This window comes from Cygnus olor, chromosome 5 (assembly GCF_009769625.2).
Source record: "Cygnus olor isolate bCygOlo1 chromosome 5, bCygOlo1.pri.v2, whole genome shotgun sequence".
Taxonomy (NCBI): Eukaryota; Metazoa; Chordata; class Aves; order Anseriformes; family Anatidae; genus Cygnus; species Cygnus olor.
The window spans coordinates 57,861,817-57,876,224 of NC_049173.1; the positions used below are offsets into that span (position 1 = coordinate 57,861,817).

Below are 14,408 nucleotides of genomic sequence, written 5' to 3' on the forward strand. Positions count from 1 at the left end.
GTGTTACACAAGTTTGCAAGGTGGTTTTTACCTTGGTTAGAGGTGAGTGAATTGGAAAAAGCTATTGTAAATATTGCAGCTATAATTGAAGAACTAGAAAATAACACTGAAATAACACTGCACTATAATTAATGCTAGTTGCTGTGTATATATATATAGATCAAATGGGACGAATTTGACTGATCCCAAAAATATTTGGGGGAAAAAAAAAACAACAAGATCCTACAAAGAGCGGCTCAAGATGACTCTTCCTGGCGATTTAGAAACACTTGGGAGAAACTAACTTTGTGGTTACCTGAATGGAATTGGCTCAAACAACTATTTGTTTATATCATAATAATAATGGCATTGTATATCTGTCATCCCCCATGACATCCAAAGAAGAATGTTGCACCTTGATGTTGGAAAAAACTCAAGAGTGGGGTTATGTGAAGAAGTGCAAAAACAACAATAGAAGTAAGAAAAGAAGAGGGGGGAATTGTGAGAAACTAAGTTGTGTTTTTGCAGTAGAACTTGTTTTTGAAGTAGAGTGTGTTTTTGCAGTAGAAAACTAACCTGTATTCAAAGGTAGTTGTGTAGTCATAATGAAGAGAGATGCTAAGTAGATAAGTGGACAGTAGAAGGCCTCACTGTTCCAAAATAAGGCAGAAGACTGAGAAAGACAGGATGAGCAGTGTGAGAAGAGTAAAAAGATAAAAATTAAAAAAATAAAAAAAACAAGATCACAAGTTCAACATAAGAAGGGAGGGGAAAAAAAAAGGAGAAAGGAGAAATTAAAGGGTTGATTAAAAAAAATTGTACATATATGGTATAGAGGAGCGTCGAGTAGCTTGTGAATCTGTAGTACTCAGCCAATGAGGAAACAGGAGGTGATCAGGTGTCAAGTAATAGGGACTAAAAGGATATGATATGTTTACTATAACGCGCTCCTAATCGGCAGGACGCCTGCCATTGCAACCGTGAATAAAATAGCTTCACTGAAGATCCTGTCTGAAGAAAATTAATGAGATTTTTCTCACAATATGGTTTAGTGGAGGAGTTGTTAGTGTTAGGTCAGAGGTTGGACTAGGTGATCTTGGAGGTTAGGTCAGAGGTTGGACTAGGTGATCTTGGAGGTCTCTTCCAACCTTGATGATTCTGTAAGGGCAACAAATTTTGGACAAGATAAATAAGTCTTGTAATATACTAACAGTCCTCTAACAAGAGAGGAAGTAACAGTTGAAAACATTGCTAATAAGACTGTTTCAAGACAGGTTTTAGGACTACAGACTAGATTTAACAACAGTAAAGGCTACAGAAGAAAACAAAAAAAGCTTCACAACACATCTGATTTTTGATATTAGAATGCGAGACTGAATATTTGCTTATGATTGTACGGTGATCTAGTGAGCAAAGACAATCATAAAAGAAAAGAGGAAACTCAGCTTTTTTGTTCCAACATGACAAAGATAACATCACATGAACACACACAGTAAGAAAGGCCCTGGTGCATTTTGGTTCAACTTCCAGTGCTTTTAACAGCAGGCTGTAGAAGTCAAGAATCCTGCCTCATCTCAGGTTATAAAAATTTCTCAGAAAACCTCACTTGAAGATGGGTACAACTTTAGCCATAATAAAATTACTTTTATCAGGTAATCAACTGAAGATGCAGCCCCAAAAGCTGCAATAAGCAACCACTAAATCCTGTTGTATGGGTGCCAGACAGGACAGTGAGGAGACTACCACCACCCCTGAACATTGCTGATGCAGAAACCTTTCCTAAACCTTTTGCTGAATGTTTGATTTCCTAGAAGTCAAGCTGATCGTTTAGCCAGGATTGTCGCTCCTGTCAAGGATACATCTTCCAAAGCATTTACATTTTCACAGAATTAATTTTTGCAAAATTAATGTGTCCAAAGCTATCTAATATAACATGTATACCAGAACAATTTCCAAACAGAATATCAACATTCTAAAGATGGACTTCTGGGTATGAGAGAAAGACAAATATTCAAATGAAATAAACAAGGTCTTTATTTTGTTCTTCTGCTTGCCAAGACAGGAATCTCCTACTTTTCTATCATAGAGCTTTTGCTTCTCTTTGCTTAAAGAACCAAGGTGTTCCTATAGTCTAGTCAGTCTTTTTCCCTGACTGGCTAATCTACTCCTTTCCTGTTTTGTTTTTTGTTGTCAATATTTTAGACATGATAAAAATCAATCTTATAATTTGCTAACAATCATCTAACAACATCAAAGAAGAGAAGAAAACAGTGCTAACAAGACTGCCTTAGGACCGGGATTTCAGGATGGCGAGACCCAACTCTTTACTGTTGAGTGTGGTGCCTACTACATACAGCAGGATCCCTGCCTGTAACAATAAAAACTTCAGCTCCAGACTCAAGGATGTACTCTCATCAGAGTAGCTTCCGTGTCTTTCCCTTTCTGATCAACAGTTGCATAATCTCTTCTGCCAGGCAGCTGACGCATCTCTGTCACAGTGCTGTACCTGAACAATGAAGCCTTCTTTTGTAACACAGATGCTAAGTTAGCTAAGGCGGGTAACTTTACTACGGCTTATTTTAGAATGAAGTAGCTGTGTTGCACCTGTTCTTTGGGTGTTGATAGCTCTTTCATAGGCATAGTTAATATACTTCTATTGAACAAAGACTGATGAGGAGACCAAAATTATTCCAGTATAGTTCTGAAAACAGACAATGCCTTGCATGTCCTAATACCAACCAGGAAAAGCAGAAAACAGAAACAAACCATACAGGTAAATATGCTGTTTCTCCAGTAGTCTCATCTGACTTCAGCCCATTATGAGGGTAAATATGTGCAAGGGATGTCTAAATGACAAAACACGTTATAACAATGAGATTTTGCCTCTAAGGATGCAGCAACCCAAAGAATTGAGGCATGGTGCCCTCAGATGACACCTCCCCCCCCCCCCCCCCCCCCCAAAGGCTAATCGGTGACCTCAGATGAATCTAGAACCCAAAGATCTTAACAGCAGTGACCTTGGATGACCCTGCAGGCTAATTGGTGACCTCAGATGACCCCCAGAACCCAACAAATTGAGGAGCGGTGACCGCGGATGACCCCCCCCACAGGCTAAGTGGTGACTTCAGATGACCCCAGGAACCCCCAAAATTGAGGAGCGGTGACCTTGGATGACCCCACAGGCTAATTGGTGACCTCAAATGACCCCTGGATTAAATTTCAGGCTTCACTTGACCCCTAGTAACCCCATGAGTTTATTGAGTGACCTTGGCTGACCCCACAGGCCAATTGGTGACCTCAGATGACCCATATCAAAACTTTCATATGCCCCCTTAGTGTTTGGGTTGCTTGGCTTTCTCCACTATCTCCTCTGTGGTGTTTATAGTCTCTGATGGCTCCACCTGCTGTCATCACCTGGGGCCTCCTCAGCAGTGCAGAGGCCTCCAGCGTTTTCCTGCAATGCCCAAGGAGTCATTTCAGATCTTGTGTGCTCTGGTTTCATTTTAAAGGTGTTGGGCTGGGATGAAACCACTTTTAAGATTGTGTTTTCCAGCTTCAGCTTTCGCACTCTAGCTGAATGAAGCTTTCAGGCAAGATCTTTTGAGTGTAGCATGTAATGAGAACGAAGGGAGACTTACATCAATCTTCCCTGCTAATTCCCTCCAAAGAAAGTACAGATAAACTATGAGTTAAGGTCAAAAATGGAAAACAGGCACCGGCCCCTTTTTATTTCATGAAGGAACAACAAGAGGCTGCTTGTTTTACTAAGAAAATTATTATGAGGTACATATAAAAACAACTTCCATCTGCACAACCTCCTTACATTGTACAGAGTCTATGAAGCTTTTGCAGAGTATCAGCCCCTGAATGATGCTGATTTCATCCAGTCCTTCAGCAACAGGCTGCAGGTCTCCCACCACCGCACCTGTCTTCTCCTTGCATGTTGATTGAGTCCATTCAGCTTCCCTTCTGTCAGCATTCACCTCTGGGGCTTGGTTAATAAAAACTGTTAATGTTCACTCACCTCAAGGCAAGCAGGAAACTATCTGCTCTGTAATTATCTTGGTGACACCGCATTAAAATACAAGACAAATAAGGTTTCAGGCTAAGCCCTGCTTGGATGAAAAGTGCATCATACCCAGCTGGGTTATATTACTCCCATATGCAATACTGCACACGTGTTTGCCATCTAACCAGCTCAGATTAGCAAACTGACCAGCACACAGATTAGCACACAGATTAATAGATTAGCACACAGGGCAAAGGCACCTTACTCGCTAACAGTCGCCTGTAAGGAAGAAGCCAGAAAGAGAATACATTTCCTGATATTAATGCATATTGCTGGAGGAGCAGCAACATCTGCTTGGAGGCTCTGTGCCTTTCATAAGCAGCTGAGCTCTTTAAAGTTGGATTCAGCATTGCTTCAAGTATTTTGAGATATACTGCACCAGCCCTCATTAAAAAAAAAAAAAAAAAAAAAAAAAAGGACAAAGAAATCCAGTAAGGGGACTGGATGGAAAAAAAAATTAATTATTCCAAGAGGGGAGGAGAGAGACTGGCTACAAGAAAGAACAATGAGACAATGCACAGTCCAAATGTTCATTTCCAAACACCCAGGCATTTAACAGCACTAACTGAAGCCAAAAGAGCTCTGTTTCCAGCTTCTCCCTCCTTGCTTTTCTGTGAGCCGTGTCCTGATTCAGAATTACACAGAACACAAGGAACAAAAAACTCAGAAGCCCAAGATGACCCAGTTTCTATTCAGGTACCAAAATACAAATTCTTCCATTCTGTGCGAACCTGTTGAGAAAGAACAAGCCCATCAGCATCCAGCAAACCCTCAGGGGTCCTGGGGGAGTGTGGGGGGGTGTCCTGTGGGGCAGGGGGGCTGGGGCAGCAGCGGGCACCCACCGGGCAAGAAGTCCAGAGCTGGGACAGCGACCAGGGCTGGCCAGGGCCCTGAGGCCCCCAGACCCAACTGTGGTGGGGAGCAGGGCTGAGGTCCAGCCAGGAGCCGAGGCAGGGACGGGGACGTGCAGCCAGCCGAGTACAGGCACAGCACGGCTCAGGTGGAAGGGCAAACGCTGGGGCACAAATGCAGGGCCTGGCCAGGGACAGAGGGTGCCTGGGTGCCACCCCCAGCCAAGGCTGCTCGGGGCAGCTATAATGCACCTTCTCCCGTATTCTCATGTGACTTCAGCCCATTACAAGGGTAAATATGTGTAAGGGATGTCTAAATGATAAAACTCATGTTATAACAATGAGATTTTGACTTTAAGGATGGGGCAGCATGGATGGCACTGTTATAAAATGTCTGTAGGTGAAAATGATGATATGTTAATCCCCCAGAATGGAAAATAACATACAGGGGAATATAACATGGTACCCAGCTACTCCTTTCAAGTATTGATGGAGACATCTTCACAAAGCAAATGAGTATTCCAATATACTTAGAAGGAAATTATTAATGTATTAAACAAGGAAGATGCAATAGTTTGTCAATAAATAATACATGCTGCATACAAAAGTATGAAACAAAAACGTTTAACATTGTATTGACTTATGCATTATACCAGCAATTACTTTTCTGCTTAACCCTTCAAACTTTACTTACGTGAATAATCCATTCTCTTGCCATTTGCTAAAAAGAACTACTCACAAGTGATAACTTGTCCTTATGCTCCTCTGAGAAGTGGTACTCCCTATTTGTCTGCTCCAGTCTGTTCTTCACAATTTTCTGCATTTGATAGATCAGATCTTCGACTGGCTTCGTAAAGAAGGTTGACCCAACAGAGGATTTGCTAACCTACACAAGCTGAGGTGCCAGTTCCCCCCTTTACTAGAATACATTATCATAGAATATCCCGAGTTGGAAGGGACCCATGAGGATCGCTGAGTCCAACTCCTGGTTCCACACAGAAACACCCAGAAACCAGACTGAGAGCACTGAGAGTGCTGTCCAAACGCTTCCTAACTCCAGCAGGCTTGGTGCCGTGATCACTTCCCTGGGGAGCCTGTTCCAGTGCCCGACCACCCTCTCAGCAAAGAACCTTTCCCTAACACCCAGCCTGACCCTGCCATTGCAGCTCCATGCCATTCCCTCGGGTCCTGCTGCTGTCACCAGAGAGCAGAACTCTGCACCTGCCCCTTTTCTCCCCCCGTGAGGAAGCTGTATGTCTAGATAGATGTGAAAATAGTACTTCTTTGGCATTTGACTTAAACCTATATTTGTGGAAAGTAAATTACTCAAGTAAGCTGTATTTGACTAGGTTTTAAGGAAACTGTTGAAAGAACTGTTTGTCCTGAAAATATAAAAGGCTTAACAAAGCACTCTAAGTCAGCAATGCTCTTCAAGGAAATGATAAATATGGCATTAAGAGGCCTTAAATTTCCTTCCAGATAAAAATATATGCTATTTTATCCCTTAGCTAGTAAGTCTCAGTAGATGACGTAGTTCTATGAACTTCAGTCAGAAGTTCTTCTATTTTTGATGACCATCAGCTATAACACAACTCCTGTGCTAGGATCATGGAGTTATACAAGTATTACTGATTGTTTGCATTACAATACTAGCAGTCAAAAATACTTGAGAGAAAGGAAAACATCATCAGTGTGTCTAGACAGAGCAGGTAAAATTCAGAGAGAAAATGTCCTTGTGTTCCAATGAAGTCTTGTACAAGATGCTGTATATTGCCATGTCCAAATGGCATATCAGGCAGAGACAGCAACTGAGTTTCAAAGGACATGAATTATTTGACTGTTAAATCATTTCCAGCAATCTTAACAGCAATGTTAATTTCCAAACTATTTTGCATCAGATTTGCTCAGAAAAGGTAAAAGACTAGTTTAAACACTGATATGAGACTGGCACTGCTCCATTCACATTTTTTCCCCACTTTATCTACATTTGATAAAGTTACTCTCCTAAGTCCAATACCTCCTGTTTACCATTCCACTTTACAGTCCACTTTTGGAATTTTTCCTAGCACTGCTATCCAGAAAGGAGGAAAAGTAACAAATCAAGTCAGGAATCGAAACATGTTCAAACAGCTTGAATTGCCCATGGTCAAAGTATTAAATTTTGCCCTTTTCTATATCATGAGTTAACTCCTACACTTTTTGTAGATCAGACTCATTATGTCCTGGTTACAGAATTTTATATATATATATGTGGGTATATATATATAAAAAATTCCGTAACCAGGACCCTATGTAATTGTTACAGCAAAATGGTCTCAAAGATCATGATGAGTCTGATCTACAAAAAGTATATATATGGGTAATAAAAAGTAATATATATGGGTTTATATATATATATAGGGAGATTGTATTGAGAAACTCTGTCATCTTGTTCACCAGCATGATTCTCTCTTTCCTTATATAGTATCTGTGAAGCATACAGAATAATAGAGATATGACTTACGATGGTATTTTGAAGCTATACTGTTATGTCCATAAAATAATGAGGGTGGGGAAAAAAAAAACAAAACCAACCCAACAAATCACTGTTCATTTTATAACTTCCACACCATTCAAATTCAGCTGATATAAGCGGACTGACTCTCCCCCAAACTACTTCAAAACAGAACTAAAATCATTTTGCGCATGGTTTTGGACTTGCTTTGGATGGTATCAGTGAATGAAAGGAGAATCAAGTCTGTAATTTCAAACTAGCATCTGTTTATATGCACAACTTGCTGCTTCACAATTCTCTCCCTTTGTCCATCTCCTGCAGGTTACCTTTGTTTATGCGAGAAGCCGGTGTCTGACACAAAGATACTCCATTACTACAGAGTTAAGGTATCAAAGCTTGGATTGAAATAAACACATGTAAAGCTGTGACAGACATGATTCAAGAAAGAATTAAGCTCACCAATTTCAGACTGGCAATAGATCTTTGAGTTTCACCACTTCCACTCACTTATTAGCTGAGAGTGGGAGAGTGGGAACAGACAATAGAACTTCCTTCATGTCTGCTTCCCTTTTAGCTTTATTTTCACCTCACATAGGAAAGAACAGAACAGTGAAGATCCCCTGGCATCAGTTCCCTGAGTTATGGAATCCAAATTCTATTTCATGTGGGATGCTGTGTCCCATCCCATCTAGGATAGGATTGAGGCTATATCTATGGAAATGTCCAGTATGAGATCACAGCGCCAAAAACTTATTACATAAGGTACACCATACTGATATCTGTACAGGATGAATTCAAGCAGTTTCTTCTCTACAATTTTATCCAAGTTTATCTGGAAAACATTAACATGATAAGGAAGTATGTAAACCACGTGTAGTACATCCAAACCTACCAAAATAAATTATGTTTCCAGACACAGCCTAAAAGTAATCTTTGGAGATATGACAGAAATAGAAGGCTAAGAAATAAACCTTTACAATGCTCAACGCATAAAGAATGAATTGTTTTGGCTGTACTTTCCCAGTGTTTCCTCTTCAGTTCCATTCAGTTTAGTGCCTGATCAACATGTACAAGTTTCTGGCCATGATGTAGTTTATTAGGGCAAAAGACAAAGCCGGTCCAATGCACTTCACATAGAATTCTTTTACCTTATGCAATTCACCAAAACTACTCATCAGAGACAATATATCCTGGCTAACCCAATACCAGTGGTGCTTTGGAAAAGCTCATGATTCAGACAGTGAAAAGAACAGCTGCCTTTTGGAACATTCTTAATGCAAAGAGCAATCAGTACCATGAAGTATTGACAGAATACAAGGAAAAATAAGATTGTTGATCTGTAACTCTAATGATAAGAACTCCATTGGGGGGGGGGGGGATACCGAGCAATGGATAGGGGAAAACTGTCTCCCATCTAAAATCTAGCTTAATCCCTTACAGTGGGATTACCGCGATAAAGTAAAAGTAGTGTAACACTGTGTAAAACATCAACATTATTAACTCGTAATGAGTCTTGAAAGGTAGATGTATCAATATCAACTGAAAAATCAAATGATTGGTAAATGCCCTCCAGGGGGGAGAGGAGCAGAGAGAGAGAGAGATTTCTTTTAGAATTGATAAAATGCTCAAAACACAAAAGAAACAGTTCAGTGTATTCGAACAGAACATTTCACAGTCCCTGCACACACACACACAACTAAATATTTTGCTCAAAATCAAATTTGGAGAAATTGTTCTGGACTTAAAACGGAAGGAGGTTTTTCTCCATTTTAAATAGGCCTTATTTGGAGCGTTTTAGTAGCTTAACTAAATCTTATTTCTCTTAATACAAAACAATTCTCCCATCTATCACCAAACATAAAGGCTATTTCCCAGAAGACACAGAGCCCCAAAAGATAAGAACCAAACCTGCATTTCCATAGAAAATACCTACATAGTTAAATTTTCTCTATTTTTAAAGTTGTATCATACAACAGAATAAAAATATGTACAAGTGTAGGTGGCTTACTCTGGTTTTGGGATACAAAACTCAACTTTGCAAGATGAAAAAAAAAATAACGAGCTCAATTCCACCTTTATTACTAGTCCTTTTATACATGACCAGAACAGGTGGCTAAGTATTTAATAATATTTTTCATATACTTATATTTGAAATGCATCGTTCTATGCTTTAAAATTTTCTTTTATTACAATGAAAGTGACTTAAAGAGCGTGGGAGGCATATAAAAACTACCCTACCCAGTATCAAAAAGAATATCAAATTATTGATCTGTAGACAGGAGGAAATTAAATATGGGAACTCCTTCTCTTTTAAAAGAAAATAACTTTGCAACAACTCCATAAAAGTTCCCAAAAGAAACAGATAAATAATTTATGCATAAAATCAACTTCTGAACTTCTGTTTTGAACTTATCTTCTCCAGTACTTGTATTTTCAGAACACTACAATTAGGATGTATTAGAAGAGTATAGACTTAACTTCGTGAGTTGGACACCACAGTCCATGTGGGTCCCTTCCAATTTGGGATATACTGTAGTTCTATGATTAACTATCCTCACTGGCCTTAGCTCTTGTGCATACAAAGTTAAAGAGACACTTCATAGTTGTGACAGCCAAAATCATTATGTTATCTTAAAAACAGATTTATTTTCAGTGGTATACTATCTTAATGTATTTTGCTTCTGGAAGTTTATCTTAAGATTTCTTGAAAACATCTTTATATTTTATCAAAAGTCAGTCTACTAGATGGACAAAAAATCAATACTTCTTTCACAGAGAGTTACAAAATCATTTTGCAACTCTAAGGCCCATGTTGTATTAATTTGGCATATTTTATCTCCATTAAACAATCATGAATGTTCAATCCAAACTTGTCACTTAAATGTAAACTATTTATACCTGTGTAATTGTATTTCTAACTGCATTTTCTATCATTCCACATGTAGTGTGGTCTATAAAAAAAAAAAAAAAGAATGAGATAAGGGCTGGTTCTGTTCAAAAGTTTTATTAATGCAGGCGTGAAACGCATCCTTAGCAAGTTTGCTGACAGTACTAAACTAGGAGGTACTGTTGACTCTCTGGAGGGACGAGAGGCCTTGTAGATGGATCTAGACAGACTGGAGCACTGGGCAACCAGCAACGGCATGAAATTCAGCAAAGGTAAATGCCGGGTGCTGCCTCTGGGACAGAACAATGCCCGACAGGCACAGACTGGGAGCTGAGAGGCTAGAGAGCAGCCCTGCAGAAAGGGTGCTGGGGGTGCTGGTGCCAGCAGGCTCAGCAGGAGCCAGCAGCGTGCCCTGGCTGCCAGGAAGGCAAACTGCACTTTGGGGTGCATTAAGCACAGCATAGCCAGATGGTTAAAAGAGATGATTCTCCTGCTAGATTTAGCGTTGGTGCAGCCTCACCTTCAATATCGTGTGCGGTTCTGGGCTCCACAACATAATGATGTTAAGGTCCTTGAAAACATCCAGAGGAGGGCAAGAAAGCTGGCAAAAGCTTGGAGGCATGTCCCGTGGGGAGAGGCTGAGGACACTTGGCTTGTCCAGTCTGGAGGAGGCTGAGACGTGACCTCACTGCTCTCTGCAACTCCCTGAGGAGGGGAAGCAGAGAGGGAGGTGCCAGTGACAGGACGTGTGGAATGGCACAAAGCTGCACCAGGGAGGTTCAGACTTGCAAAAAATTCTGCACCCTGACAGACTTCCTAGCAAGGTGGTTGATGCCCCAGGCCTGTCAGTGTTCAGGAGGCATTTGGATAGTGTCCTTGATAACACGCTTGAACTTTTGGTTAACCCTGGAGCGATGAGGAGGTTGGAACTGATGATCTTTGTAAGGCCCTTCTAACTGAGCTATTCTATTCAATAAAAGAGACAAGTGTCTTGCAGATGGCCAAATGTCAAGAATTTCAAAGTTAGAGACTTCAGAGGTAATCATAAAGACTAGCTTTAGCTTAACATATCTAACTTCAGTACTCTCCATGTAAGACTTCTCCAGAAAGCAGGATCCTTTCATTTCATCAGTGATAGATGGAACCAGTTAAAGTTTTCCTTTCCAAATATTTAATGTCCCTGTGTGATATAGGAAAGTGGCAATGGTACCGTGGACACAGATCACCATGCTCCTAGAACACTGGTTCAGATAGTCAGTTCACTACTAAAAACACACTACAGCCTGTGTTCTAAGACCTACATCAAATTCTGTTTTCTTTAATATTCAGTCGTTTCCAGTTCTCAAATCTTGCGCATACTCATTTTCAAACAAATCACCACAAACTGCATACTTATTAATAATTTGAGAGGAAAAAAAAAAAAAAAAAGCTTGACCACAAAAAATATTGACCACAGAATCTTAAAGAATAACCCTGTTTGTAAGGAACCTTGGTAGTTCATCTAGTCCAACCTTCTGCGCAGAGCAAGGTCAGCTGTATGCTCAGACCATGTTGCTCCAGACTTGAATAAGTCAGGTCTTGGAAAATATCTCAAGATGAAGAATACACAACACTGCTGGGCATCTGTTCCACTATTCCAATGCCCTAAAGTGAGAAAGGTTTTCCTTGTATTGAAGCTACCTCTCATGTTTTAATTTATGTCTCTTGTCTCTTGTCCTCCCAGAAAATGCATGGCATCCCTACTGCTACACTACACATGTACAAAGCAGACATTTTTTCTCCAACACTAATACAGTAGTTGGCCTAAAGTGAAATATTTCAAGTGAAAGTACAGGAAAATGTGGGTTTGAGTTTGCAGGTTCTTACAAGTAATTTTTAAAAATGAAATTCTAATGAAACAAAGAAACAAAGAAAACAAAGACTTTCAGAAAATATAAGAAATGAATGGAATATAGGACACTGCGTCAGTGTTGGTTCTGTTAACTATGACAGATATTTGGACAGAATATTTTGCTAATTGAACAGATCTTACATGGAATAATTTCTAGGCAAAGGCTAACATTTTCAAATGTCAGTACCCACAACCAGGCACATCAGAATCCATCTCCAGACACACAGTTAAACAAGACATGATTTTCAGCTGTACATATGTATAATTTTCACTTCTCTGTGAAAATATCACGGCTCCCTGACAAGATTATCTTTGTACTATGTTTATACATAGTGATGAGGTCTGAGAGGCTTCAGTTCCTGAAAGGAGGGATTCCAAGAGAGCCCTCCTTCAGATAAATTCCCTGTTTGACCATAGACATTTAATTACTCTTGACTAGGTTTATGCCAATTTATACTCTTCTGTGCTCCAAAAGTGGGAAGACAATAAATAGCTGGGAATTACTGAGAAATAAATGTATTAAAGAGATTATCAGAAGATTAGTTTTTATGTATGATGGTTAACATATTAGGGAAAGTAGGCTTGGCATATATATAAAAAATCATTTGTTTCAAATCATCTGTCCTCACAAAAAGTGATAAGGAGATAAAAAAGTTTGTTCTTCCTTATTTCTCCTACATAAAGTAGATGTTTTTGCTTTTCTGTTTTGTTTCCTCCTGTGTGGATCCAGGTAGTATTAGAAATATCGCTCAGACAGCTGGCAGCCAATAGTCTTGAACTTCATATTAAACTGTTTTACCTGTATACAATAATGTTCTGGACAACAACATTAAAACACATTTTATCAGACATGCAGAAGTCCCTACTTTTACAAAAGGGAAAGAGAGATATTAACTATACATCACAAATTTAGAAGTAAGCAGCTGGCTGGCAAATCTTTCGTCTGCTGATTCTTGTCTTGTTAGCTTTTTTGTAAATCTCCCAAGAGTTCCTTTGGCTGTACCATGTGATATTTCACAACTGCTATTTTCTACTCTTGCAGCAAAACCTACTATTTCATCGTAAACAAATAGTGTTAACACTTGTGATGCTTAATGTTTTGTCAGTTTGCTCAGCAAGTGTGAAGAAAATGCAAACACTTCCAAGCCTTTTTTCATGCTGTCAGACTTCACTAAGTCAAGATCTCCCAAATGGATGCTCTTGTATGCTGCATTTAGATCATTTGCTAAAAAATTAGGAGTTGAAACTCATGTGGTTCTTAAAATGGGCAATACGTGGTTAGTAAAAGCCTTTCATTCCACCTGGAATAAGTAAATAATTTTCTTCACAAGAAGCTCATAGGGTGTGGATGCATTTTTTTAGTTACAGTAGACTTGTTTCCTAGAACGGCTTGCCTGCCTTACATTTCTGTGAATAGCTTCCTACATAATCCCATGCATAATTCCTATACACATGCTTTATTTTATACTTCTATAAAAATATATACTTCTATATAAAATTCCACATTATACCTGCCCAAGTAAATATACTTTTCAAAACCTTGTTTCTTTTCACTGATTTATATATTTGACCATTTGATACAATTAGCCTTTTTTTGTGTGTGGTGGCGTGAATAAACTGTATCAAAATGAAATGTTTTACAAAATATGGATTTTTTTTTCAGTTGGGTCTGTTCACACACTATTCTTAAAACAAGAAAGAGCTAGCTGTGTCACATAAACTGCTAATAACAGATGCATTATCCAACTGCAATAACTTATATTAACTTTTATAAATGTGGGTAACCTCAGGGAAAGTTGACATGCACAATTCCAGCTCTGCAGACTGACTCAATTCTAGGTGTTTATATAAAGTTCTTTAAGAAGTAACTCTGCTGCTTACTGTCCCTTTGACTTCAAAAGGTGTTTGAGGTGCATTAAAACTTTGTAAACATAAAGGTTTAACTTATTTAAGAGGTATTTAATGTCTCTTGACATGGTCTATGATATTTTCACTGGCCTGTAGCTGCTAATCCAGAAGGTAATGGGTCTCCATAGATCACATCTGTAAGCCCCATGGAGCTGTCTCCACTGCATCTCAAATGACAAGTGATTGCTTTTAGTGGCTGGATTCGGATGCTTAAAAATAACCATCTGATACATCTCTTATGTTCTAACTAATCTAAAGCTGTAAACAAGATGTAAAGTACCATATTGCTCTGTTTAGTATGTCAGGTCTGAAGGAACGCTCCTTCTTGG

At 39.3% G+C, this 14,408-nt stretch overlaps 1 long non-coding RNA gene across 1 annotated transcript in view; it reads left to right on the top strand.

The window, feature by feature from the left end:
• LOC121071054 overlaps positions 1-8,375 on the top strand; it is a 223,795-nt gene extending 215,420 nt beyond the window's left edge. The window contains exon 11 of the long non-coding RNA XR_005820350.1: positions 7,715-8,375. This is a non-coding gene — a long non-coding RNA (uncharacterized LOC121071054). The remainder of the gene's footprint in view (positions 1-7,714) is intronic.
• Positions 8,376-14,408: the final 6,033 nt, after the last annotated feature.